The sequence below is a fragment of the Rattus norvegicus genome, chromosome 1 (genome assembly GCF_021556685.1).
Source record: "Rattus norvegicus strain SHRSP/BbbUtx chromosome 1, alternate assembly SHRSP_T2T, whole genome shotgun sequence".
Lineage (NCBI taxonomy): Eukaryota > Metazoa > Chordata > Mammalia > Rodentia > Muridae > Rattus > Rattus norvegicus.
The window spans coordinates 101,300,825-101,326,496 of NC_141534.1; the positions used below are offsets into that span (position 1 = coordinate 101,300,825).

The 25,672-nt window shown below is 46.9% G+C and overlaps 1 protein-coding gene across 7 annotated transcripts in view; it reads right to left on the reverse strand.

Moving 5' to 3' along the window:
* Window positions 1–25,672, reverse strand: part of Zfp536 (zinc finger protein 536) — a 461,365-nt gene that overhangs the window by 105,256 nt on the left and 330,437 nt on the right.

The following is a 25,672-nucleotide window of genomic DNA, read 5'->3' on the forward strand; positions in this document are numbered from 1 at the left end:
CAGCATCATAAGTGTGGAGCTAGACGATTCGGGGATAAAGCTCCGATGGATTGGCTGTGGTCACCTCACTTCCTAGTGACCAGAGGACCCAGAGTCCCTGCTAACTGTTCCACAGGAGAACAGAAAACTCTGAATTTACCCTCCGTATTGTTAGACCTTTGGGTGGAATTTTGACTAGAACTCTGCCAGTTGAGATAGCTGTTCGACTGTGGGGAGAATGCAGCCCTGGAGTCCTCATGGGGCTCAGCAGCAGCCCAGAGCCCACTTAACTCCAGCTGGGCTGTCATGAAGACTGGAAGCCATAGCGTATCTTGGCAGTCGAGACTGCCTTGCACACCAAGAAGGAAAGGTGGCCCAGACTGCACTTCCAGCTCATTTGGGAGGATTAGGACATCAAGGCCAGTTTAGATCATGTAGCAAGACCTTGCCTCAAAATCAAAAAGCGAAAGGAGCTTTTCAACTAGGGAAGAAAGGAGGATGCCTCTCCAAGGCCCCAGGGGACGTGTGCTGTTCTAGCTACATCTACTTTTGTGATTCACCAGCAGCTTGGATGTGGCCCTAGTTCAAGATCAGAGACAACAGGCTGCCTACTGGGTGTCTGTCTTCCCACTGCCAACTTTTCCAGTGACCCATCTCTTCTACCTCCCTAGGGGCCTAGGGAGTCCACAGAAACACTGCACAGATCACAGGGGGCTGTTTGAAGCCACTCTGAACTTTTCCTCCTCAAGTAGAGACACAAGGAGAATGGATCATGGAAGCCAGGCATTTGCCTGGGTAGACATTTTATCCTACTGGTCGGCAAACATCATGGATGTCAAAACCACCCAGTACCCGAGCCCTTGCCCCTCCACAACAGTAAGAGGGAGGTGTTACTCACTGGGGTAGGAGGGGATTAGCTGCTCCTCTGTAAAATAGGGATGACTTGACTTTTTACCCACCTGACCAAGAACCGAATACAAAAGCCTTCTGCTTGGACATGCAGGCCCACTGGAGAGGGTGTGCTGCTATCTTGCTGTGCCTTCTCTGGACACCTTCCCAGATAAATGGATTCATAGAAAAGGGCTGGAGGGTGGGGAAGATCAGTGCATTGGATGGCTCTGACCCCAAACTTGCTTAGTGACCTCAGAGTGGTTACTTACCCTTTCCGATCATCAGTGTCTTTACACGGAAAACTACAGTGCCCACCTGCCTTGGTACAGCTGTAAGCATCACCAACTCAATTTGGTGAGTTGCAGGGTTTGCTTTGTTTTGTGTTTTTGTTGTTGTTTGTTTGTTTTATGGAGGGGATGTGGAAGACATTTATCATTTATGTCACAACTAACTTATTTTCCCTCTTTTCCCATGTCAGGTTATCAAACACACATATACGATAACCAATCATTGTCCATGATGAGAAAAAACAAACTAGGTGTCCTATGAGACTGATACCACTCTCACCCAGAACAGCAGTCATCCCTGAAAAGCTCAGGGGCCTTCTTCCTTTTTCTTTCTAGGATGACTTGTTATTTTAGTTTATTTTTCTGTGCATATAGGAATAGTATAAACATACACATTTTGCAGACGATAGGTAGGTAGGTAGGTAGATAGATAGATAGATAGATAGATAGATAGATAGATAGATAGATAGATGATGGGTGGGTGGGTGGGTGGATGGGTGGGTGGATGGATGGATGAATGGATAGGTAGGTGGGTGGGTGGATGGATGGATGGATGGATGGATGGATGAATGGATAGGTAGGTGGGTGGATGGATGGATGGATGGCAGGCAAATACTGCATGGTGCTGACAACCTTCCAGGTTCATCCACAGGCATCCATTTTACTGTCTTGCTATCTCACTGTTGCACCTCATCTCTAGATGTGCAGTTTGTGGCTTTTCTTCCGGGACTGCAAACAGGAATGTGAAGAGAACTCTTGCACTCCACTCAGGGCACACATTGAGTTGTTGGTTTGGCAACCCTTGTGAGAGGTACGAGTGAAGCTTCCCAACACTTGCATTCCCTCTAAAAGACATGACTGTGCGGGGGGCCTGTTTTATAACATCTCCCTTAACCAATCCTGCCCTCCATCTAACTCCCTTTGTATGAGCCCAAGATGGGTGGCACTTTGTTGTTCCTCGTTTGAAAACAAATTTTAGATTATGTGCTCAATGTACACAAAATCACATCCCGCGTGTTCAGTAAAACAGGATTAGTCATGCTGAGTCCATGGATTCCCTCCAACTAGCCCACGACATGGCATTGTACTCCGCTTCTGTTTGTGTTTACAAAGGGTTCATAAAGTTGTTGGCCATCTGTGTGATCCCTCCATAATCTGTAGACTGGAGGACAGAAGCTGGGAACTAGAAGACTAGACAGTACATAAAGTTATAAAATACTACTGCTTGTCCGGTTACACATCTGACATCCACTCATCCATCCATCACTCATTCATTCATTTCACATGCATCCACCCCTCTCTCCTTCCTTCCATGCATCTCTCCACCCATGCATCCATCTACTCTCCCATATATGCATCCATCTACCTACCTAGGTATCTATCTACCTACCTATCCATCTATCCAGTTGATCATCCATTCATCCATCTACCCACCCATACATCTATCCATCATCCACCCATGTCTACCCACCCATACCTGCATCTTTACACCTAACCATGTATCCATCTACCGATCCATACATCCATCCACTTATCTATCCATCCATCCACTCATTCACCCACCTAGGCATCCATCTATGTTTTCATTCATCTATTTATCCCTTCTTCCATTCATTCTTCATTTTCTCACCAGGTGCCTATTGAATGTTTCTTCCCAGTCAGACCCTGTGCCTGTTTGGGATTCCTGAAACCCCCAGTCTAAAACATCTGCTAGATATTGAACATACACTTAAGCCACAGATGTGTGAGCCCGTGGGGTTTTGGCTGTCTGTGCGTTCTCTAAAATGCTGTGCTTGAATGACATAGGAGCCCAGAGCAGGAGGACCCACCTGGACACTCTTTACAGGCCTGGACACCTAATACTACTTCTGACTCCAGCTTCTAATCCCTTTGTGTTTGTCCGGGGGATGGGAACAGATGTCTGGCTTCTCCTATCCACTGTGAAGATTTATTTAGTAGTATTATTTTTAAGCAGCTTTTCAAAGGCAGGATTAAGGTCTCTGAGGAGGACCCAGCAAGCAGCTTGTTCCCCAAATCCCAGGTCACAGTTGCCACATTCCATGCAGAAAGTCCCTCCTACCTTCTATGCATTACTGATGCTGATTAAAGGGTTCATACCTGGGCTCCTCCCCACCTGTGACAGGCCTAATGCAGGCCTGTCATCTGTTCCTTGAACTTTTAAGGGGTGAGCCACTTAATGCCAAGGAAATGACGCGGTGACGCAAAGCCAGGGGATCCCTGAGCTTTCAGTGCCGTTGGCTCAGCCCCTTTGCTGAATGAAGCTAAGCTCCTGGAGAAGACAGCACTATTTCTGTGCTACTTGTGTGGGGTCATAACTTTGGGTCTCCATGAGGGTTTTGTCGTCTAGCTTCACAGTGGAGAGCTAACTCAAAATGCATGTATTTATGTCATATTGCCATGTCGTATATCATGTAAAGGAAACTATGTGAGGGCAGAATCTTGATCGGCCTTATGCCCCCATTGCATCTCCATCCACTGATATGGTGCAGGGCTAAGAGACGGTACTCCACAAATATCTGTTCACAGAAAGATGCTAAGCACCAAAGCCGTACACAGATGCTAAGATCCACCAGCTTTCTCGTTCCTCATTCCTGCAAAAGTATGACTAAGGAAAACCTCACCATCCATCTCAATTTCCATTGCTGCTGACAGATAAATGGAGCGCCCAGGTGGATTAATGCAGGAACTCTCTGTGGGCTGAACTGTGACCTCGGCATGGCCTGGGAAGTCAGTGCTGAGATCCTGAAGCCAAAGACTTTTCTTCTAGAAAAATGTCATCAACAGGACCCATAAGGTTCTTGGTCCGTGTACAAGGAAAACAAATAGGAATTTATAAAGAACAAAGAATAATTCTTAGCAGCCCCACACTAAGTTCTTGACAGAACAATGTAAAAACCAAGTGTTTTGTGCCTGGTTTTCATGATGGAGCCACTTCCCAGATACACTGTTGAAGTCAAGTCTTTGTGCACAGGCCAAAGAACAGAGGCTGGCTCTGAGTGGGTGCACCCTCGTCATCCAACTCCCTTGTCATGGTTTCATTTATCCTCTGGGTACCAGGTAGGCTATTTCCCCACAGTGAGCTTCCACAGGTCACATGCCCAGTGTCCTCTCCACCCAAATGCAGATCAAATGCATGTTCAGAATGTGAGAAGGGACAACATCAGATGTGAACCAGACCTTCCTGGACTCCTGAGAAACCAGGGGAGATATATTCACAGGCCTGGGAGCTCTGGTCCTGTCTCCTTGGCCCCAGGCAGCCTCTCTGATTACATATCCACTGTAGCTCGCAGACACTGAGGTAAGTGCACAACTACGAGCATTTGGGACTAGAGTACAGAATCCACACTAGATTCATAGCTTTCCTTTTAGAGACTCAGTGAAAACGGTTACCTCATAAACATGGTACATAGAAGCTATGGCCAAGATTCAATCCAGATCAGCCAGTCATCACCGAAGACAGCAAAACTGGAAGGCACAGCCACCTCTGTCTTTTGAAGTTAAAGTCCCAAACAATAAATACAAAGCTATAGAATTCAGAGGTGGCCTGCTGGATTCTGGTCTTGCTTTGGTCTGGTATTTCCTCGCTATGTCCCTGTCCCTCCCTTTCAGAATGCCACTGTATAATCTGTCCTATTGTATGTTACAAGTATATAGTTTACTTTCTTACATTTACAGGGATTGAAATTGAGAGATTGCCTTGAGTCTTGGATGAGATTTTTTAAGGTTGAAACGATATTGAGACTGTGAAAGACTGTCACTGGGGGATGGAGGGTGGCTTTGAAAGCGTAGAGCCTCACCTACTTCCAATTTTCTCTTTACTTTGTGCTTGCAGTCCATGGTGTGAGCGCCCAGCTTTCTGCTCCCGTGGCCCCGCCTATGAGTAGCTGCCATGTCTCCTTCACCACCAAGATGAACACTCACCTCCCTAGAACTATAAGCCCAAATAAACTCATAGGTCACCTTCATCATATTGTGCCATCACAGCGACAGAAAAGGATGAAAGTGCTGTTACTGTTACTCCACAGACGCCTTGGGAACAGAGCAAAGTGCCATCAGCTTCCCAGGACGCACCCTAGACTCTCATCACGCCCTCCATCTTGCCGTGACTCATGTGAATACCCACTTGGGAATTCACTTACCATTTGTGTGTGCTCAGAGGAGGATCTAGGCTTCTACCTTGACTCATGAAAGTCTCTGAACAGTCCCTGTCTAAAAGGCCGGGACCTTCTACTTATCAGGTTCTGCAGGGCAGATAGCATCCAGCTAAGGGGATATGGAAATGAACAGGACAGGAGGTGGGGGGAAAGGGAGGGAACGGCTTCTCCCACACACACACACAAATAGGACTAGGGAACAAAGGAGACAAACCACTTCTTTCAGTTTGAGCATAAGACATACTGTTTGTATTGATTTATGTGTATGTTGTGTTCATGTATGACATGTGTGCATGGGTGCCTGAGGAGAGAAGAAAATGTCAGATCTTTTCAGCTGGAGCTATAGCTTCCTGTGAGCCACCCAGTGTGGATGTTGGGAACTAAACAAACTCGGTCCTCTGGAAGAGCAGTAAGTGTTCCTAACTATTGAGCCACCACTCCAGCGCCAACATATACTCTTTGTAAATTAGAACTTCAAGTTAGAGTTTTGTTGTCTTATTAAAATCAACCCTCAAAATTAATGTCCAGTTGGGAGGGGCCACTGCCTATGTTTACTCATCCCCAGACATGACAGGGTGAGTGGTCCTCCCCATGGGTAGGAGTGGTCCGGATGGTTGGAGAAGTGGTTATCTCTCACGTTCCCTTATCCTCCTTCAGCATTTGTTCTGCTTTTAATCTTAATTGCTCCGAACCCTGAGAAAGAAGTGGAATCCACGGGCTTCTGAAATGTCAGGCAGTGGTGGCTATTGTATATGGCCTCCTGGGAGCCCCCAGAGTCACGTGGTTGGGTGATAGGAGGGTTCCATGGGTGCCCAGTTCCTGTCCACATCTCCTCATAGCAACACTGGTAGCTGTTGTTTTCCTGTGTTAAGATGAGATGGACAAGGGGACATCACAATTGGTGAGTGCCTCTAACCGGGCAGTAGCAGCAGCCAGTGGAGATGGAGGGCCCCTAGGCTTTCTCTGAATGCCTGGTGGGTTGCTAAGGATGGGCTATCCCAGAGCTCAGGTCAGCAGTACTGTGTGCACACCAAACAATAGTTGCTGTGGGTGGTTCACTCTCAACACACTCTTGTGCAGTGTGAGGGAATTGCTAATTTAGAATGCTGGGCATCAGACCCCTGGGTCCACACAGCTACAAAACAAAAGAGTGGGTTTGTGTTGTCTGATGGCTGCACAAAGTCCCTTAACTACACATTACCACACACTCAGGCTTCTCAGGACCACACTGTGTTTTGGATGCTGACCATTCCCCTCAAGCCCATGCCTTAAAGGCTTTGTCTCCAAGGTGGTCTACTGGGGAGCAGGAGACCTTGAAGAGGAGCCTCATAGGAAGAAGTCATCAGGGGCATATCCTGGGATGGGACTGTGGGCTCTACCCATCCCCTCTCTCTACATCCTGGCTCAAGATTTGAGCTTTCAGTTCACTCAGACATGTGCTAGACCATGATGCACCACTATCTGCCTCCCACCAGAAGGGAGCTGACACAAGGACCATTCTGCACCTCAAAAGCTGTGATCAAACAGACCTTTTCTCTGTACAACTTTAATAGCCGCAAATATCTTCCTGTGTCTGCACAGACCTGACAAGAGCAATCACCTGCGTGGGCTGTCACCTTCACCCCATCAATTCATAAGAGTGCAATTTTCATCCTATAGTCGAGGCCAGCTTGGTGCTGTGCGACCCATTGTTTGGGACAGGAAACGCATGCTATTTAGGGCTATGCCATCTGTATGTTTCCAAAGCCTGTAGAATTCCATCACAGGAACTGACAAAGTCCTGTGTGTCCTGATGTCAGCATGGAGAGCCAAGGCCTACAAAGGACAGCAACTCGAGCTTCTACACAGACCACACCACGGAGGTCAGTTGGACCGTGAACCTTGAGCTCCCACATGTAGCTGTAACACTTGAGTGACTAATGTAGCAGTATTGGTCCATGAATGGGGAACTACCAAGGCTAAATATCCAGGCTGGCCAGCTTAGCAAAACTAACAGATTGAGAAATAGTAGAGGGCCCATGTGTGTAGTGCACGCCCTTAATCCCAGGACTCAGGAGGCAGAGGCAGGAGGTTTTGTGTAAGTTTGAGACCAGGCTACTGAACGTAGTGATTACTATCAGTCATGGAGGGCCTGGAGACATGGTTCTGCAGTGAAGAGTGCTTGCTGACCCTTCTAGAAGTATCTAGATGACTTTAGTTCATTTCCCAGCACCCAAGCCTAAACTCCAGCTCAGTTCCAGGGGTTCTGATGCATGCCCCCTTCTAGTGTCCAAGAGTATTTGCATGCACACACACACACACACACACACACACACACGCACACATGCAAGTAAGCACATACACATACACACGTGAATAAAAATAAAAATACCTTTAAAGGGAAAGGACCCACAGAACAATTCCACCCAGTACTAGGGAGATCAGCTCTAGAGTAGTCAGTCCACCCTTTAAATTGTAAGCAAAATGGTTCCAGAATGCAATGGGGCGGCCCCCAAGGCCAACCCAAGTGCATGGAAGGAAGACCACTCATCCACAGACAGCCTGGGTTTTTTGCCTTGTTTTATTTTTTGTTGTCCCCAGCTAAGGAATACGGTAGCATATGGCAGCTGCTTCGTCTCACAGCCTCATATAACCTATGTGGCCACCAGACCCAGAAAGAAAAAAAAAAAGTTTCCCTAAACGTTGTGCGGCCCACTACTTTGTGATGCCTCTTTTTCTCCCTCCAAACACTGCTACTTTTTTTTTCCTTTTTGCAGCTTTAGAAAAATAGATAATTACTTCAGTTAATTTCAGCAAAACAGTTCAAACTCATCAGGGCTGAACAAGTATAATTTAATGCTCCTTCTGACTTATTGTTGTGACTAGATGCGGGTTGATGATTAAAGTGGTAAACACTAGCGTTTCTGAGAAATGGCTGACTCGGCTGCCAGCGTGTCACAGGGAGACACCTGCCCCCATGGCTGTGCCGCGATTGTGACTGCGCTCCAGGCTGTCAACAAAGAATATAAGTATTTGACAAGGTGTTATCTAATTGTGTTTTTAAAAGCCACGATACATACATCCTTTAATGTGTCACTTGAAGCAGCCAGAGAGTTTCTTTTATTATGAAGTACAAAGGAAAAATGAATGGCTTGCATTTTCCTCTCTCTCTCTCTCTCTCTCTCTCTCTCTCTCTCTCTCTCTCTCTCTCTCTCTCCCCTCCCTCCCTGCCTGCTGTCTGTCTGTCTGTCTGTCTTTCTGTCTGTCTGTCTCTTTTTCCCCCTTTTCCTTTCCAGGCTCTGCTCTTTCCCCTTCATTCTTTGTAATACATTGTGCTTTTTAGTCAAACAGGCTTTTATTTAAATGGTTGCCTAAAATAGCTCGGCTGCATTAGGTCTGTACGAAGGGAGAGCAGTATGTTCCACAGATGGCCTTTGCTTTGGTCCTGGGAGACAATAGCTCATGGTCACTGATGGGCACAAATCCCTCTGGGATGCTCTGAGCCCTGAAGCAGGGACTGGGATGGGGGTGACCTGTGGAGATGGCCCCTCCCTCTCTCCATCCCATCATTCCTTACATAGACTCTCATTTTGTCGTTCTCCATCTCCTGAGTCTCAGGTGTCTGTTTTCCTGGCTATACATTATACAAAGAATCATTCCCACTGTGAAGACCTAGCTGTACTCCCCAAGGAGTTTGGACACAGGGGATATGTAGGGAAGTCTGTAAGGAGTGAACGTAGGGTCTTGGACATGCCCACCAGCATCAAGTAAGTCAATGATGCCGTGCCCACTGAGAACCCTTCAAGAACCATCTAGAAAAACCACTTAGAAAAGGCAGATGGTAGCTGACGTAGGGAGGGGACAGCTAACCACAGCAGTCTGTCTTAGAGTGCAGAATGCCACCACTGTCCCCAACTCCCCAGGGATTGAAAGTAATGGGGCAGAGCCCAGTATCTCCTTAACCCATGAAGAAACGGAGTGAGGTCAGAGATCAAACCACAGATGATCAAACACAGAAGGCACATAAACCAAACTCTCCTGGTGGGCTTGTCCTTTTCCATGGAGTCTCAGGGCTCTGGTTTCTTGACCACATTCTCTGAGAACTGCATCTAGGCTGTGGCCTGGGATGCTCCAGCCCAAGCAGAAAACATCTTGAAAGGCGCAACCTCATTCTGGAGGATCAGCAGGCCATCAGTTATGGAGAGCATACGCGTAAGCTACTTCTGGGGTACAACATGGGGTGTCAGTGGAAGACAGGATTTCTGGAAGCAGTTAGGGCAAGCTTGTGTCCCATCTCTCATTCCTATACCCAGTCCTCCTCTTTGTGCCTATAAGCCAGGCCAACTCTAAGACTGCCTTTGGTTTCACTGAGATAGATATAATTCTGAGACGTGGTGTCTCTTTTGGGGAGAGTCAGGGAAAGAAATGAAAAAGGCCAGATCAGCTTAATGCCCCCCTCCAAGGGAAGGAGGATCATGAAGCCAGAAAGCCCTGAGTGTATCCCCACTTCTTTTCAGCAGGCTTCTCTGGCATCCTGGGGACAGAGGCCTAATGATCTGGTCAAATCAGCCATTTAATCCGTCATAGTCAATGCCATGTGGAGAGTCTAGCAATTTGTTACTGGGTTATACAAGGAAGACAGCAGCCAGTGAGGGAGGAAAGGAACAAGGAAGGAGGCAGGCAGGGTGAGCCTGAGGAGGCAGAGAGTGGGGGCTGGGGGGCCATGCAGCCTGATCTTTCACATCATCAGCCGTCATCCTGAAGGCAGTCGCTGAGACCACTAGATAAAAGAACCACTTTTTGCAGCTGTCCCCAGGAGGTACACAGAGGGAGTGTACAGAGCACATGGCTGCCTGTCAGGTGTCACAATGTCACAGATGCTGGCAGCTGGGTCAAGGGACAGCAGTGGGAATGATGAGGTGTGGGTAGGGTGGCCACTGGGCAGAGCACGATGGGCATTAAGAGATGGTCCTTCCCAGGAAACAGAACAGTCCAGACCCATAGAGAACTTGGGTATTTGATGAGTTCCACAGAATGCACCTCCCCTATCACCATGGCTTCACCCCGTCTGCCTATTTGTTTTAGTAAGTGGAAGCCATCTGACACTGAGCAAAGGGGACAAGGACAAACTGGCTGACTCTTCTTCAAAGACACTTGATGATTGTATTAAATCCAGTCACTTCCTTTGCTTCTTCGTTCTGTCTTCCCCTCCTCCTCCTTTCCCTCCTTCACTACGCCTTTCTAAATACCTTGCCTTCTTATTCCTTCCCAGAGCCTGGGCAATTCAGCTTTGAAAGCTTCAAGCTATCTCATTTTGTCATTCCTTCCTAATCATCAGAGGACCAACAGCATAGGAAGACCTCAGCTCTCAAGACCAAAGAGATAGACGTCACAAAGATCATTAAAAGTTGGGACTCACCTTGTTTCTAAAATCCCTTTTTTTTTTACAGTTCTTGGGCACCAAGAAGTGGGGTGGGTGGGAGAGGAATGGGGGAAATAAAGACCATAGAGTCAGAACCAAGAATGGCTTCACCGAAGACCAGACTGGAAGGGTTTTACTTTGCAGAACCTTGCAACCAGCGCTGGGTTCACTTTGTCTCCTGGTTAGGAAAGTCTCCATTTCACTGGGGAGGAGTGGGCTGGGGATCACTGGCCAGCTGGAAACACTACAGAAGTACCTGAGTGCTCCTGGGGCAGGACACACAGGAGGGCAGAAAACCTTCCCATCTGAGCTTGTAGTTAAGCTTCACTGCCAACTCGACTGTTTGGAGTCATACAGGAGACCATTGAGTTGTAACTCTGAGTGTCTTCAGAGGACAGTAACCGATTAGAAAGACCCACCATGAACAGAGACAGCATAGCCCATGGGTTGGTGTCCCTGCTGGAATAAAAGGGTGGGGAGGGAAGAAGCAGCTGGGTCTCTGGGTTTCTTTTCTCTGCACCTAGTCCACAATGAAGAACCTCCAGCCATGATGTCCTGTCCTAGCACAGGGCTGTATAATAAACCCTCTGAACTCAGGAGCCCAAACCCCTCCTCCTCAGAGCTGCTTGTATCAGATACTTTGATCTGATGAACAGCTAATGCAGAAATATTGGGTGACATCACCACAGTGATTACCCTGCTGTCAGTATCATGAGGACCCTTCCTTGTCACTTGGGGATGACAAGAAGGCCTCCCTGGGACCTCAGAGACCAGGAGTGGTGCTCAGCCCAGGCTAGGGCCCCTCGAAGCAGGAAGAACATCTGATACCAAGCAGGAGGATGCGGCATGGCAGAACAGGAAAGCAGCAGGACGGAGGAACAGAAGACTCTAGTCAGCGCCTGCCTCCCATTAGAGCTGTGGATACCACAGCCTCTCACTAGAGAGGCCAGACTGAGGCCTGGTGGTTGTGAAGCAGCATCGCCTCCCTGAGCCAGTGTATGTGCACAAAAGGGATCTTTTACAACAGGTTTAATGAGAGGTTCTGTTCCAGCTACATGGGGAAGAGGTTGAACTTGCCGATGGCTTCTAAATGGTATGAGCATGGAAGCCCTCAGCAAATAATAAACGCATTTCAAGCTTTATACCTGTTTATTTCACACTTTCTTTAATATACCAATTATTCATGTAACACCTAACGGAGAAATGTGTTATATCCAGTGATCACTTACAAGAATTCGCTAAACAGTAACACGGCGGATATGTCCATCACCTGATCATTTAGCATCCTTCTATAACCATGAACTTGCTGGAAAATGGGGGGTGAAGTTGATTTAATCTTTGAGTTTAGAAAAAAAAAAAAAGAACCAGAAGATATTTGTGATTATAAGACATTTGCTTTCTATTTCCACAGCCGGTTAGGATTCACAAACATGAAAATCCATTACGAAAGGGAGTGTAAAGTGTGACCGCATCTTGTTCAGTCAATTAGTGAACCGAGCTTGAGCGGGGCGCTTATCTGAGAATCAGCATCCTTCCCGTGACGAGGTAAAGAGTGTATTTAAAGAGGGGGCTGGGGTCCAAGGAAGCCATCTCAGTTTGCCTTCTGCTGCCCTGATAAACGCAATGATCAAATGCAACTTGGAGGAGGGAAGGGTTTATTCTAGTTCCAGCTCATGCTTCTGGGTCACACTCCGTCACAGAGGGACGTCAAGGCTGGAATTGAAGGCAGGAACTAAAGCAGAAGCCATGGAGCGCACTGTGCACTGGATTGCTCCCGGCTTAGTTTATTGGCTTTATTATTATTATTTTTTCATGCATACGAGTGTTTCCCTGCAAGTATGTATATGCACCAGGTATGTGCTTAGTGCCTGAAGGGACCAGATGGGGGCAATCACATCCCCTGGAACCGGAGTTACAGAGTTACTTGATAAGCAACACAGATGCAGGGAACCCAATTTGACATCCCTGCGATGTCGGCCAGTTCTCTTAATGGAAAGACATCTTTCCGACCCCTCGACTGGCTTTCTCATACAGCCCAGACTTGCCCACCCATGATGCACAGGACGATTCCATATGAGTGATCCGTTAAGAAGACCATCTCTCCCAGAAATGGCTGTAGACCAATCTGACCTTGGCAGTTCCTTGGGTACCTTCTTCCCAGGTGACTTTAAGGCTTGCAAGTTGACGATGAATATTAACCATCTCAAAGGCCTCAACTCAACCACACAAACTTGATATTAAGAAGCCTCCCTACCCACCTTATTTCTATACCACATCCTAAAAGTGGGTCCAGCAAAGAAAAGTATTTAAATATGTATGAGGATAAATGGGAAATGTCCCTGGGCGCCCCTTGATTTGAACAGACTCTCTTGTGTTATACTGTTAGAAATCCTTGGTGACACCCTGATACTTTTATGCACCACCAATGGATAATTTATCCCAAAAGGGATGCTATTTTTGCTTTGCAAGAATTTGATGCATAGTGACTTGTGCATGGCAATTACCCTGCACATCTGTATTCTGATTATGATATTTAGTGCAAGGGTCATGAATAATAATATTTCTAAATATGCTTATTGCCATCTATAAATAAAGGTTATCACACCGGAGAAGGTTTTGTTTTGGAGTGGCAGAACAAGGCAGGTTAGTTGCAAGACAATAGAGCTTAAATTTTAATATGAAAATAAATACTTAAATTTATAAATATTCAAATGATTGCCAAGGTACTGGGGCAATGCATCCGTAGCTGCTCACTGAGCGAGCCCTGAGCTCTGGAAAGTTTTTCAAGAAAGTTTTCCAAGGCCACCTTATTACCTTGGCAAAGAATCCTCTCAGGGGTGGGGCCCCTCTCCAAGAGAGGGCTTTCTTGTGTGTTTAATCAAATGACTGTTTACGATCAAAAGCACACGACAGACTATTTTCTCTTCTCAAATGCCTGTCCAAGGGGTCTGTGAGCAGCAGCAGTAGAGCATGGTGGCAGAGAGAAGACATGGGAGAGAGACTCTCTAGCAGTGTCCTTCGTGAGGTCAGTCGGTGAGGGCTTACACAGCAGTGAAAGCATCTTCGAGCAGGAAGGGCCATCTTCCTCAGTTGTGGTTCTTTGGATATAATTTTTTCCCCCACCAAGTGAGTGACTGTAAATTTGCCTTTGCCTGCATCCTGCCCCTTGGAATTCAACTGTCAGAGGTCCATCCATCTACAGCCTTATTTGTGCACACCGGGAGGGAATCAGGTAATTCAGGACACGCCAGAAACCTATGGTTTTTCCCGTTACTCTCCTGAAGAAAACTTTTACTGGATTTTATCAGTAGTCTCCCCTCAAAGTAGCTGGACATCAAAGTAATATTCTTGACAGGTGGGTAATAGAATGGCTTCTTACAAACACCCAAAGTTGTATGCATGGTGCAGTGGGCCTAAAATGCAGGTTCTGGGGGTGGAATGAGGCAGGATAGAGGGTTCAAGTCAAGCTTTCTGGGATATGAATCTAAGCCCTCCCTTGCAGGGTGTGGGGAGAAAGGAAGAGAAAGGAAGGGAGGGGAGGGAACGAAGAAGAGAAGAGGGAAGGGAAAGGAGAGGGGAGAAGAGAAGGGAAAGGAAGGGAAAGAAGGAAAAGCAGAAGAATTAAGGTTATTTGAGGCACATAAATCCAAGGTTCTTGCTCTGCAGTTTGGAGAACCGCCCAAGAAAAGAGTTTTCCAGAGGAACCTTTTAGTGTACAGACATGACCATGAGATCCATGCCTCAACTCCTCCTGAGGCTGAGCTGTTCAGGAGACAGAGGTACATCTCTACCCATCTATGCTGGTGCCCTGGAGAGCACAGCACGATGACGCATACCTGGGCAGATGGGTTAAAGTCCTCCACAAGATTCTGTTTTACAAGATGGTCCCAAAAGCAAAGAAGAAGACCCTGGGCCTCTCCAAGTTACAGGGCAAGGTCGAGGCTCTGGAGGCCAAGAGAACCAAGAAAGAGCATGTCCTCACTCTCTCCTTTACCCCAGACCCCAGGCCCCCAATACCTTAGCAAGGGGGCCCTCAAGAGGAACAACGTTTGCCATGAGGCCACCACAGGATCCTCTGACTACACATCGGCCAGAATGAAGAAACGAGAGCATTCTGCTATCTAGAGATAAGTCAGATAAAGGAGTGTGTGAGCCACTCCATGGCACTCCATGGTTCAATCAATACTGCCCAGCTCTGATGGACAGAAGAGGGGACTGTCCCAAGTCTTTCAAGCTGAACCTCAGTCTGGTGCCTCTCACTGCCGACTAATCTCTGGACCCAGTTCTCAGGTCTCACGAGTTTTTTCAACAAACTTACAGACTTTCCCACATGCCACTACTGGATCAGCCCTTGGATAACTTCTAAAGAGACTATTGCTGCACTTCCTGTGACAACATATTCTCTAATTGTATTCTTTTGCTTTTGTGCTCTCTTCATGATTCCTCTGTGACTCTAAAAATCAATCCTCCTCCCTCCCTTCTTCCTTCCTTCCCTTCTTTCCTTCTTTCTTCCCTTCCTCCCTCTCTTCCTCCCTCTCTCCCTTCTTCCCTCCCTCTCTTTCTTCCTTTTCTTGTACTATGAATGAAACCCAGGACTATACCCTTGCCAGACAGATGTCACTCTACATCTGAGCTAGGCTCGCAATCCCTCCCTGATAGATTCTAGACAAGTGCTGTCTCACAGAACCGTGTCCCCATCACGGCCCCTTTTTCTTTGGTGAGGCAAGCTCTCGCTAATAGACCAGTCGGTCTTGAATTTTCTCTGTAGCCCAGTCAGACCTGGAATTTGTGATCTTCCTGACTCGGCCCTGGGAAACTCAGGGTTGCGTCCCTGGGCCAGGCCTGGCCTAAGCCATAGTCTCACGGTCCCTGGCACAATTTTCTCCCCCTAGAAACACTTGCCCTTATTACTTTTTACTAAATTTATTCTGGAAGAAAGCTTAATATCAGAACTGTGAGTGGAAACGTAGTGCTACTTGACATAATTAGAAAACAGTCAGACCTACGAAACAGTGACAAGGAAAAGTGGTATTAAATTCCAGCTGGAATCAAGCGCCTGAAAAGGCTCCAGGCCTAAGACCTTCTCCCTCTAGGTTAAAAATTGTGATTAACAAACAGAGGAGAGGTGTTAAGGCAGAGAGGCACTGGGCTGTTGCTTTCTTTGGGGTTTTAATCAAAAAGGAAAAAAATAAGAGAATGGAAAGAAACATGTGTTTCTCAGGACAGAGAGTGGCGCTTCTGATGACATTCAGTGAGCGGCATATGCCCCGTATGCCCCACACTGGGAAACTGTTACCTCCTGTGACCCCAGACCCCTCGCTTCCTCCTTGGCCTGAACCCCTCTGTAGATCTTTAACTCAAATAAGGACCCAAAACCTTGGTCCTGTTGACGATCACCCAGGCTGGGATACCAGGCTTCCTCCGTGCAATCCTGAAGACACTGTAGAGAACTCAGCCTCGGGGCTGCATCTGGCACGCCGCTACGCGGTGAGTGGTGCTTGGGTGCAGGCACCAGAACTCCCAGCTTGTTCCGCTTAAGGGGCTTGCTCTCTGCCTGAGCGGCCCCCAACTGCTGTACCACAGGAGCTGGTAAAGATCGCAGGCTAAGCAATTTGACCTCCAACCCAGCAGGTGCAACTGTGATTCAAGGCGCAGCTGCTGCCTGAGGGAGCTCCCGGGAAGCCACGTGTTGCAATTGGATGAAGATTGAATGCACTTTGCAGCTGGGGCCTGGGAGAGTGAGTGGGGACTCCCACAGGAAGAAGCCGGGTACCACAAGTCGAAGAGCCACTTGTGGCGAATCCACACATGCACCCACTGAGTGCGGTAAGTTGCACACGTTCCACTAGCACAGGGCCAGCTTCAACTTAACCTACTGATCCTCAGGCCCGGCCCTGCTGCAGGCTGCAAGGGGAACAAGCCAGTGAAGAGGGCCGAGAGGAAGCTGTTTTATGCAATGCTGCCCCTTCAGCCATGAGCTGAGTGAATCTTTTGGGGGATACAATTTAAAGAGCGTCAAGGTGAAAATCAATAGCTCAATCGACAATCAAGAGTGTGAGTAACTGGGTGTGGGAGGCAGCTTCACAGGACATTGAAGAGGTCCTTGCCCATCATCTGGTGCCTACCACGCCTGCTGGGCCAGGAAACTGATGCCAGACATCACTGGGCCGTGAGCTCCTCGGGAGCCTCACAGTGAGTGGAGAAGGAGCTGCAAGTCTTAACGGAAAGTCTTTAAGAATCGGGGTGGAGTGGGTGGGGAGGGGGCACCTAAAGATCTCGATTGGGGGAAAACGCATCCTTTCACTTGTTAACTATTAATGTCATGTAAACCCTTCTGAGAATAGATCTAACGCTGGGTTGCTCGAAGGCTTGATACGTCTTGTAATCCATAGATTATTGAAGTTAATTTTTCTGCTGAGATCTCGCTATCAGGAGAAATTGCATGCATACTCAAAAGTTGGGAGGGGGAAGAAGGAGAGAGAGAGAGAGATTTTAAATTGGATTTCTGCTATGTCTCCATCCAGAAAAGTAGGGGTGATGGAAATGAATGCCTCGGGATCGGCAAGGGGTAAAGACCAAAACCCAAACATACCTTCTGCCTCTCCCACTCTTTTCTGAGATCTGAGTATGGAAGCAAGCATTTGCAAGCACAGCATTTGGGAGGCAGAGGCATGAGTTCAAGACCAGCCTGAACTATATACATACAAGAGCCGGCTTCACTGAGCCGAGGCTTGGGGGCTGGCGGTACAACATCTGCCTAGAAAACAGGGCTCTGGCTTCAATTACCAGCTCCACCGTACGTATGGACCGACCGGCGGCTGTGATTTGCATATGGCGTGCCCTCTGCTAGCTAGAAGTCCTCCCTGGTTGTTGTGGGAGAGTCCCGCGTAGCAGAAGATAAAGTGGGCAATAACCGTGTTCAGATTTAGATCACTGTGAATCATTTTTTCCATACTTTAAATTAATTTTAATTGAATCTCATCCTCTTGACTTTCATTTACTTTTAAATGAGTTTCAGTTGTAAAGTTAGAATGCAGGTGACTCTGGGAGTTGACAAGTTTTGGTGTTTTGATCATAGATTATTGTATAATGTTGACAAATGTTCCTTGGCCCATAATACTGCATATGAAATGCCACAAGACACCCAGGGTCCTCTCGATACACACAATATTTTACACGGAGGCGAAAAGCAGACTGCATTCAAATAGGATTGATTTCCAGAAGGCATGGTCATTTCTAGGGGGTTGCAAATAACTTACCAGTTTATGACTGTCCTCTAGAAGGTGGCGGGTCAGGAGAGCTTTTCTAAAGATGATACTTAGTCCTGGAAATGGTGCCAAGCAGCAGAAAGAGAAAGAATGTGAACTGGGTGTTTCCCCGGCTTGGTAATCAAAAGCGGTTTTGTTTTTTGTGATGCTGGGGATTGATCCCAGGTCCTCCTGGCTGCTGAACTAGGGTTAGCTTTGCCCCACACTGCCAGCTCCAGCTCTTTCAAAAATGTGTGTGTGAGTATGTATGTATGTGTGAGTGTGTATGCATGTGTGAATATGTGCGAGTGTATGGGTGTGAATGTGTGTGAGTTTATGTGTGTGAATGTGTGTGAGTGTGTGTATGTGTGAATGTGTGAGTATGTGTGTGAGTGTGTATGCATGTGTGAATATGTGTGAGTGTATGTGTGTGAATATGTGTGAGTGTATGTGTGTGAATGTGTGAGTATGTGTGTGAGTGTGTATGCATGTGTGAATATGTGTGAGTGTATGTGTGTGAATATGTGTGAGTGTATGTGTGTGAATGTGTGGGTATGTGTGTGAATGTGTGTGTGTGTGTGAGTGTATGTGTATGTGTGACTGTGTAGTATGTGTGTATGTGTGTATGTGTGAGTGTGTATGTGTGAATATGTACGAGTGTATGTGTGTGAATGTGAGTGTGTATGTGTGAATGTGTGTATGTGTGAATGTGTGTATGTGTGAATGTGTATGTGTGTGAGTGTGTATGTGTGAATATGTGTGAGTGTACGTGTGTGAATGTGTGATGTATGTGTGAATATATGTGAGTGTGTGTGAATGTGAGTGTGTATGTGTGAATGGGTGTGAGTGTATTGTGTGAATGTGTGAGTATGTGTGTGAATGTGTGTGAGTGTATATGTATGAGTGTATGCGTATGTGTGACTGTGTAGTATGTGTATGTGTGAGTGTGTATGTATGAGTGCATGTGTGTGGGTGTGCGTGAGTGTGTATATGTAAGTGTATGTGTGTGTATGTATCTATATGTGTGAGTGTGTATGCATGTGAGTCTATGTGTGTATGTGTGTGAGTGTGACTGTGTGTGTGTGTATGTGTGTATGTGTTGAGTGTATGTGTGTATGAGTGTGAGTGTGTGTATATGTGAGTATATGTGTGTGACTGCATGTGTATGAGTTTATATGTGTGTGTGTATGTATGTGAGCGTGTATGTGTGAGTGTATATATGTGTGAGTGTATGCATGTATGTGTGTGTGTGTGGTTTTTGTTTGTTGTGTTTTGTTTTTTCCAGCTGTGTCTGTGAACTTGGTTCTGAATTTCAGTCATTCCTTGCTGGAATGACAGACTGGGAATCTTGGAAGTACCTGTGTGACCATGAGTATGCAATGAGATGTAAGGTAAAGGGTTCTCTGTATCCATCTCCTTCTGGATCCACCCTGTGGAAGTCACAACTTCCCTTCTTATCTCTCTGGAAAATTAAAGCAGCCTCGTTACCTGCCAGAATCTCTTGCACCCAGAGATAGAACCAAGCCAAGGAGAGGATGGTCCAGTTGACTGAATTTGGGCACAGTGCTGGGCCAGTGTATTTGAGTCTATTTCTTCTTCAGAACTATCTGTTATGCAGTGTTAATCTTAGAAAGATCTTAACTCTTGCCCAAGGATAAGTTGCTATTAAGCAGTGGCACTGGGCTCTGAGCTAACTGAATGGAAGACCCACAGTGACACAAGCATGTTGAAGGTAAGGGACCTTGTTCTATTGACTGCCAAAGGGGCACAGTGCCTATTTTTGGAACAAATGGAGGCATTTCCCACACTCTGCATTGCAGCAAATGCTGACATTGATGTTGGTGGTGTTAAGCTGTACTCTGCAGACACAGAATGTTCTTAGTTCCGTTTACCTGGATTCTTCATAAAAGGCTTCCTGGAGGAGGTGAGCCTCAACAGGTGTGGAATGATGGGGAGGAGAGGAGAACAGGAAGGGGGCCTGGAGCAGGCTGCATCTCACGGAAGATTGGCAGTGCCCTAGTGAAGACGAGAAGAGTGTGTGGCACAGTGGCAATGAGAGTGGAAAATGTGGAACAGAGAGGCTGTAGTTAGCTTAGGGTGGATGTCGGGTTGATTCTAGATGCAAGGAAGGCTTGGAAACACCAAGTGGTAGCATCCCATCCTAGGCTAAGAGTTCTTGTGATTGAGAGGCATCTTCCAAATCCCAATTAATATTCTTAGGATCTACTGATCACCAGCGCCCTCTTGGGATTGCCACCAACAGGCAAGCTTGCCAGCTCCTGACCTCCATCTCCCAGCTTCCACGGCTTCCCAGCAAGGCCATCAGAGTATGACTCTATAAATGGTTCAGTCCTTTGAGGAAGCGAGAGACTTCATGATCCAGTCAGCCCTCAAGGCCAGTATCCACCAGCTGGGGACCAAGTGTTGGATGCATAAGTCTTAGTGGAAGGACACCTCCTATCTAGACTACAATAATGGGTAATTTTGAATGAAAAGAGAGTCTTAGACAGTAAAGAATAAACACACACACACACACACACACACACACACACACACACACACACACATAAAGATGTCCAATACAAAGGTCAATGCTAGCAGCAAACCACTGAACTGAGAACAGGACCCCCTTGGGAGGAATTAGAAGAAGGACTGAAAGAACTGAAGGAGCTTGCAACCCCATAAGAACAACAATGCCAAGCAACCAGAGCTTCCAGAGACTAAACCACTACCCAAAGACTATACGTGGACTGACCCAGGGCTCCAACTGCATATGTAGCAGAGAATAGCCTTGTTGGGGCATCAGTGGAAGGGGAAGCCCTTGGTCCTGCCAAGGGTGGACCCCCAGTGCAGGGGAATGTCGGGGGAGGGGCGGCAAGAGGGGTGGGTGGGGGGAACACCCGTATAGGGGATGGGGGCTTATGGACAGGATACCGGGAAAGGGAATACCACTTGAAATGTAAGTAAAGAAATATATCTAATAAAAAATGGAAAAAAAAAGATGCAAGTATTTATAAGGTGTATACTGGAGGGTGGACCAGAAAGAGTTTCATTAAACAAGAAAAGAAAGCCAGGCATGGTGGCCCAATGCAAGCTGCAAGGTTTCCCTTGAACTGCACTTGGCATAAATGGATATCCACATGCAGAGATATTAACACACTTCTATTTAATCACCAGTAAAATTAACACTACAGAAAAAAAAAATCCCAGTGACAGAGAGACAGCAGGAGACACATTTCCATCACACCCAGTCTGAGCACATGCCATTCTCACCAGCAGCTTCCTTACCACTGGTCCCTCGTGTGGGAGGGGCTGCGTGAAAAGGACATGGGAGCTAAATGGTGATCTCTGGCTGAATCCCTCACGGAGAGGCAGACAGGAGTCCTTGTACCTGTTGGTAGCCTCTTGCAGGGCATGTGTGACTGCATGCCAGAGTCCTGCTTGCTCAGAGGCCCGTTTCTGTGAGTTCCATGTGGGACATGTCCTTTGGGACACAGGATGAGCTGCAGAAGGACAGGATGCATGTGTGCCCATGCCACACTCAGTCCCTACTCCATCTCAGAGGAAGCCCTCGTGCAAAGCAGCCTGATGACTCCATCTCAAGATGGAGACCATTTTTGGAGTCTTCAGACTCTCCTTCAGGAGTCCCCTTTTCCCTCGACCATCACCCATGGCAACACCAATTGTTTTGAAACCTTCCTCCATTGACGCTCACCTCTGCCTTAACAATTCTAGTCAGTAAAATGAGCCTCCTTCCAGTAGGTCCTGCGATGATCAATGTTGTTGAGGCCCATGGAATCACCTAGTGCCACCTCATTGTGGCAGAGGACCCCTGAGAGAAGTAGAGGCTTCCCCAAGGTTAGTCAAAGCAGGGGCCACTGAGAAAACCAGGTCATCATTGGTAGTAATCATAGGGACTGCAGCACAAATATGAATTGTTCCCAGTTTCCCCAGCCTGAACAGAACTACATACATACATACATACATACATACATACATACATACATACATACATACTTACACACATACATAGGAGTATATATACTTTACACCCCTAGATACAGCCCCCAGAAGTAGGAGCTATAGAAAGCCTGGGCACCCCCTTCTTTGTGGGGGTTGCTGCTCTGCTACTGTGTTTCATAGCCTGATTCCTCACTAATGAATTTTGTGATTTTCCAGGTGCCAGCTGAAGCTTCTAGAATGGATGAGCCCCTGGTACCAGGGATATAATCAAAAGCCATCCCTGCAGGAAAAAGACCTTTCTGGGCTTAAAAGAAAACCCTCCGTTGCAACAAGTAAGCTTCCATGCATGACACATTCCCAGGCAGCAGCGAAGGGAAGTTGAGCTCATGATTTAGTCCCCCCCCCCCCTTAAAGAATTTATCTAAATTGTGTGGTAGCTTCTCTAAGATCCACTCCCCTGAGTGTCAAGGATTGAATGTGGAATGTCCCCCACAGTGTTTTGAATGCATGATCCCTATCTGGTGGCCCTGTTTCAGGAGGTTCTGGAAACTTCAGGAAGTAAAGTCAGTTGGAGAAATTGGGTCACTGCGTGTGCGTCCTTGGGGCTATGTTGTCCTCATCTATTTCCTGTCCTGATGCCTGCTGTCTACCATGATGCAGACAGCTTCTGCCATATACCTCAAATGTCATGAACTGTGACGCCTTCCTCTCCCAGGTGTACTGAAACCCTCTAAGGTCATGAATGGAAAGAAACATTCTCTGTCAGGCATTGTGCACAGTCGCTGTAGACTCAGAAGTCACACATCCGTGAAGGTCGCATGGATTCCAGATCTAGAGAGTTCTAAAAGGATCTTTTAATGTTCATGAGCTCAGAAGCTACACTAAATTCTTCTAGGGAGTTATTCATACATGAAAGGAGGAGACACAGATTTCTGAAGGTCTTGGAAAATATTGGGTCCACTGCGGCCGTAGTTGCTCCATTTCCATGTTTACTCCTGTAGCCTCCCCATCTGACCTGTAGAAGCCTCTGGCACAGGGTCCCAGACAGGAGAAAGAAAAGATATAAGGCCTCCCATGATGCCTGGGGATGATCTGGGATCTCCTTTAGCCCCCATTATCTCTGAAATCCCTCTAAGTGTCATGGAAACCTGAACCCAGAGGGCTAGCTCCTAGCCTGAGAACCAGCTACTATAAAGAGAATGGATCCCTCAAGTTCCCAGGTTCTACACAACCTTCCTTTGGAGGAATGGATGACGAGGCAGGTTACCTGTCCCTTTATCTCATGCCACCGGATGTACAGAGATATCTAGTGGTGGAATGATTGGTTGGGCTTTGTGGTGGTTTGAATTAGAATTACTTTATTTGAATGCTTATTTAAAGGAGTGGCACTACTTGAGAAGGATTAAGAGGCATGACCTTGTTGGTGTTGCTGTGGCCTTGTTGATACAGGTGAGGTCTTGTTGGAGTGGGTGTGGCCTTGTTAGAGTAGGTGTGGCCCTGTTGGAGAAAATACGTCACTGGGAGTGGGCTTAAAAATCCCAGGCCCAGTAACTGTCTTCCTTCCGCCTGCTGATCTGGATGTAGAAATCTCAGCTACTTCTCTAGCACCATGTTTGCCTGCATATTGCCATGCTCCTTACCATGAGGACAATAGACTAAACCTCTGAAACTGTAAGTCAGCTCTAATTTTTATGAGAGTTGTCATGGTTATGATGTCTTCATAGCAGTAGAACACATAGACAGGCATCTAGCTGGTACGTCTCTTAGACATCTCACCATTTATGCTCTGAAGACATTCATGCTACCTATGCCTGACCCCTCATGCTGTACTGAGGACCCACTGCAGAGAAGCTAGGCATCTTAAACACTGATGTTCAGTCACAGAGCAAACCTGGAAGGCATGAGGGAGAGTCTGGACTCAGGGTAGAGAAGAATAATTGAGCTAGCAGCTCTGTGTGGACTTCCCTCTGAGGAACTGGAGCACATGGTCCATTCTGAAAGCACTTGGCAGAATGGGTGAGAGGAAGAAGCCAGCAGGGAGAGGAAGGGCACGGGCTTCCTATTCAGCACAGGCATCCCTAAAGCCCCAGCAGGTACCTTTGGAATAGGAACAGACTGAAGTAGCCAGGCAGCTGCAAACTCTTTCAAGACATCCCTATAAAAGCATGCTTTCTGCAGGGAGAGACAAGGGCCTCTCCCTCAAGGGGAGGATGGATCCAAGAGGACAGAACACACAGCTTCAGGAAGGACTTCAGAACATATTGGGAGAACATAATGGGATATCATCGTAGTACACTGAGACTGGAGGAATTATATAACTCCTGTCCTGGGCCATTTTATTCTGCTTCCCAACTCCTAACCTCCAATCCCATGACCTCCATCCCCACTCTCACACCCATACTCTCTCTCTCTCTCTCTCTCTCTCTCTCTCTCTCTGTGTGTGTGTGTGTGTGTGTGTGTGTGTGTGTCTGCATGCGTGTGTGTGCATTTATACGTGTAGAAGCCCAAAGAGTACATCTGGTATACCACTCTATCACTTTCCACCTTCTTACTTTGAGACAGGGTCTCTTATTGAACTTGGAGCTAAGCTTCTGGCCAACAAACATGAATAATCCTCCTGTCTCTGCTCTCTACAATGGTATGATTACATTAAATGTCTGGCTTTTAATGTGGGTACTGCTGATTTGAACTTGGGTCTTCGTGCATGCACAGAAAGTACTGCTGGCTATAGAATGAAGAGCCATCTCCTCCCTTAACCTTCGTTACAACTCTGGGGACACAGGGAGCTAGATCCCGATTGCTCAGGTGACTGTTTCCATGCATGCCCTTTAGTAGTGCCTTCCCACACTGAAGCCAGGGGTAGCTGTGTGACTTTGGCCAATGGGACAGTAGTTAACAATTCAAACAAAATGGAGCTTGGACATTCCTATTAAATCTCTTGGAGGAGCCTCTGCAATGAAAACCAGCGTACGATAATGTAGAGGATGAGAGGCCACATGGTACTGTCTTTTTATCCCCAGCCAAAGCCACTCTAGACCAGTCAGTTCCCAGAGACCTTTGAGCCATGGACAGAGGTGTGGATAAGTCCAATTAAGCACAATTGATCAAGTCAGATGAGCCTGGCTTGGATCAGCAGAATCAGCATCTGACACAAAGGTTTTTGGAGGAAGTGGCTACACTGCTGATATTTTTAATTACTTATTTTATGGATATTTGTTACACAGCAGTAGCTAACTACTACAGCTATTACGACCCCAGTACTTTAGCTGCTAGTTACTGAACGAGGGGCTAACCATTGTTTTAGCTCTCTAAATGAGCTTGTGCTAAGAAGATGACTTAGCTGTTGATTTTCTGAATTAGTTACTACTACTATTATCACTTCTTTCACAGGCAGAGCTCACATCTAGAGGTAGATAAATATAGCCCAGATACAGAGCTAAACCCTTAATATACATAATCTTACACAGTCATGCCAGGTCCATACTTCAGATGTTCCCCGGCTTATGATGGTTCAATTTAGTATTTCTGAAATCTACAGTCATGCATAAGCAATATTCCCTCTGTAGCAGCTGTACCTCACACTGTGAATTTTGATCCTTTTTTGGGGGGAGGGGGGTGGGGCTAGCACTCTGTTTGTGACACTGTCTTGAGATAAAAGGCCTTAGTTCCCAATCAGCTATGCAATCACAAAGGGGAACCAGCCAATCCCGGCAGTGTGTTCTGTTGCTA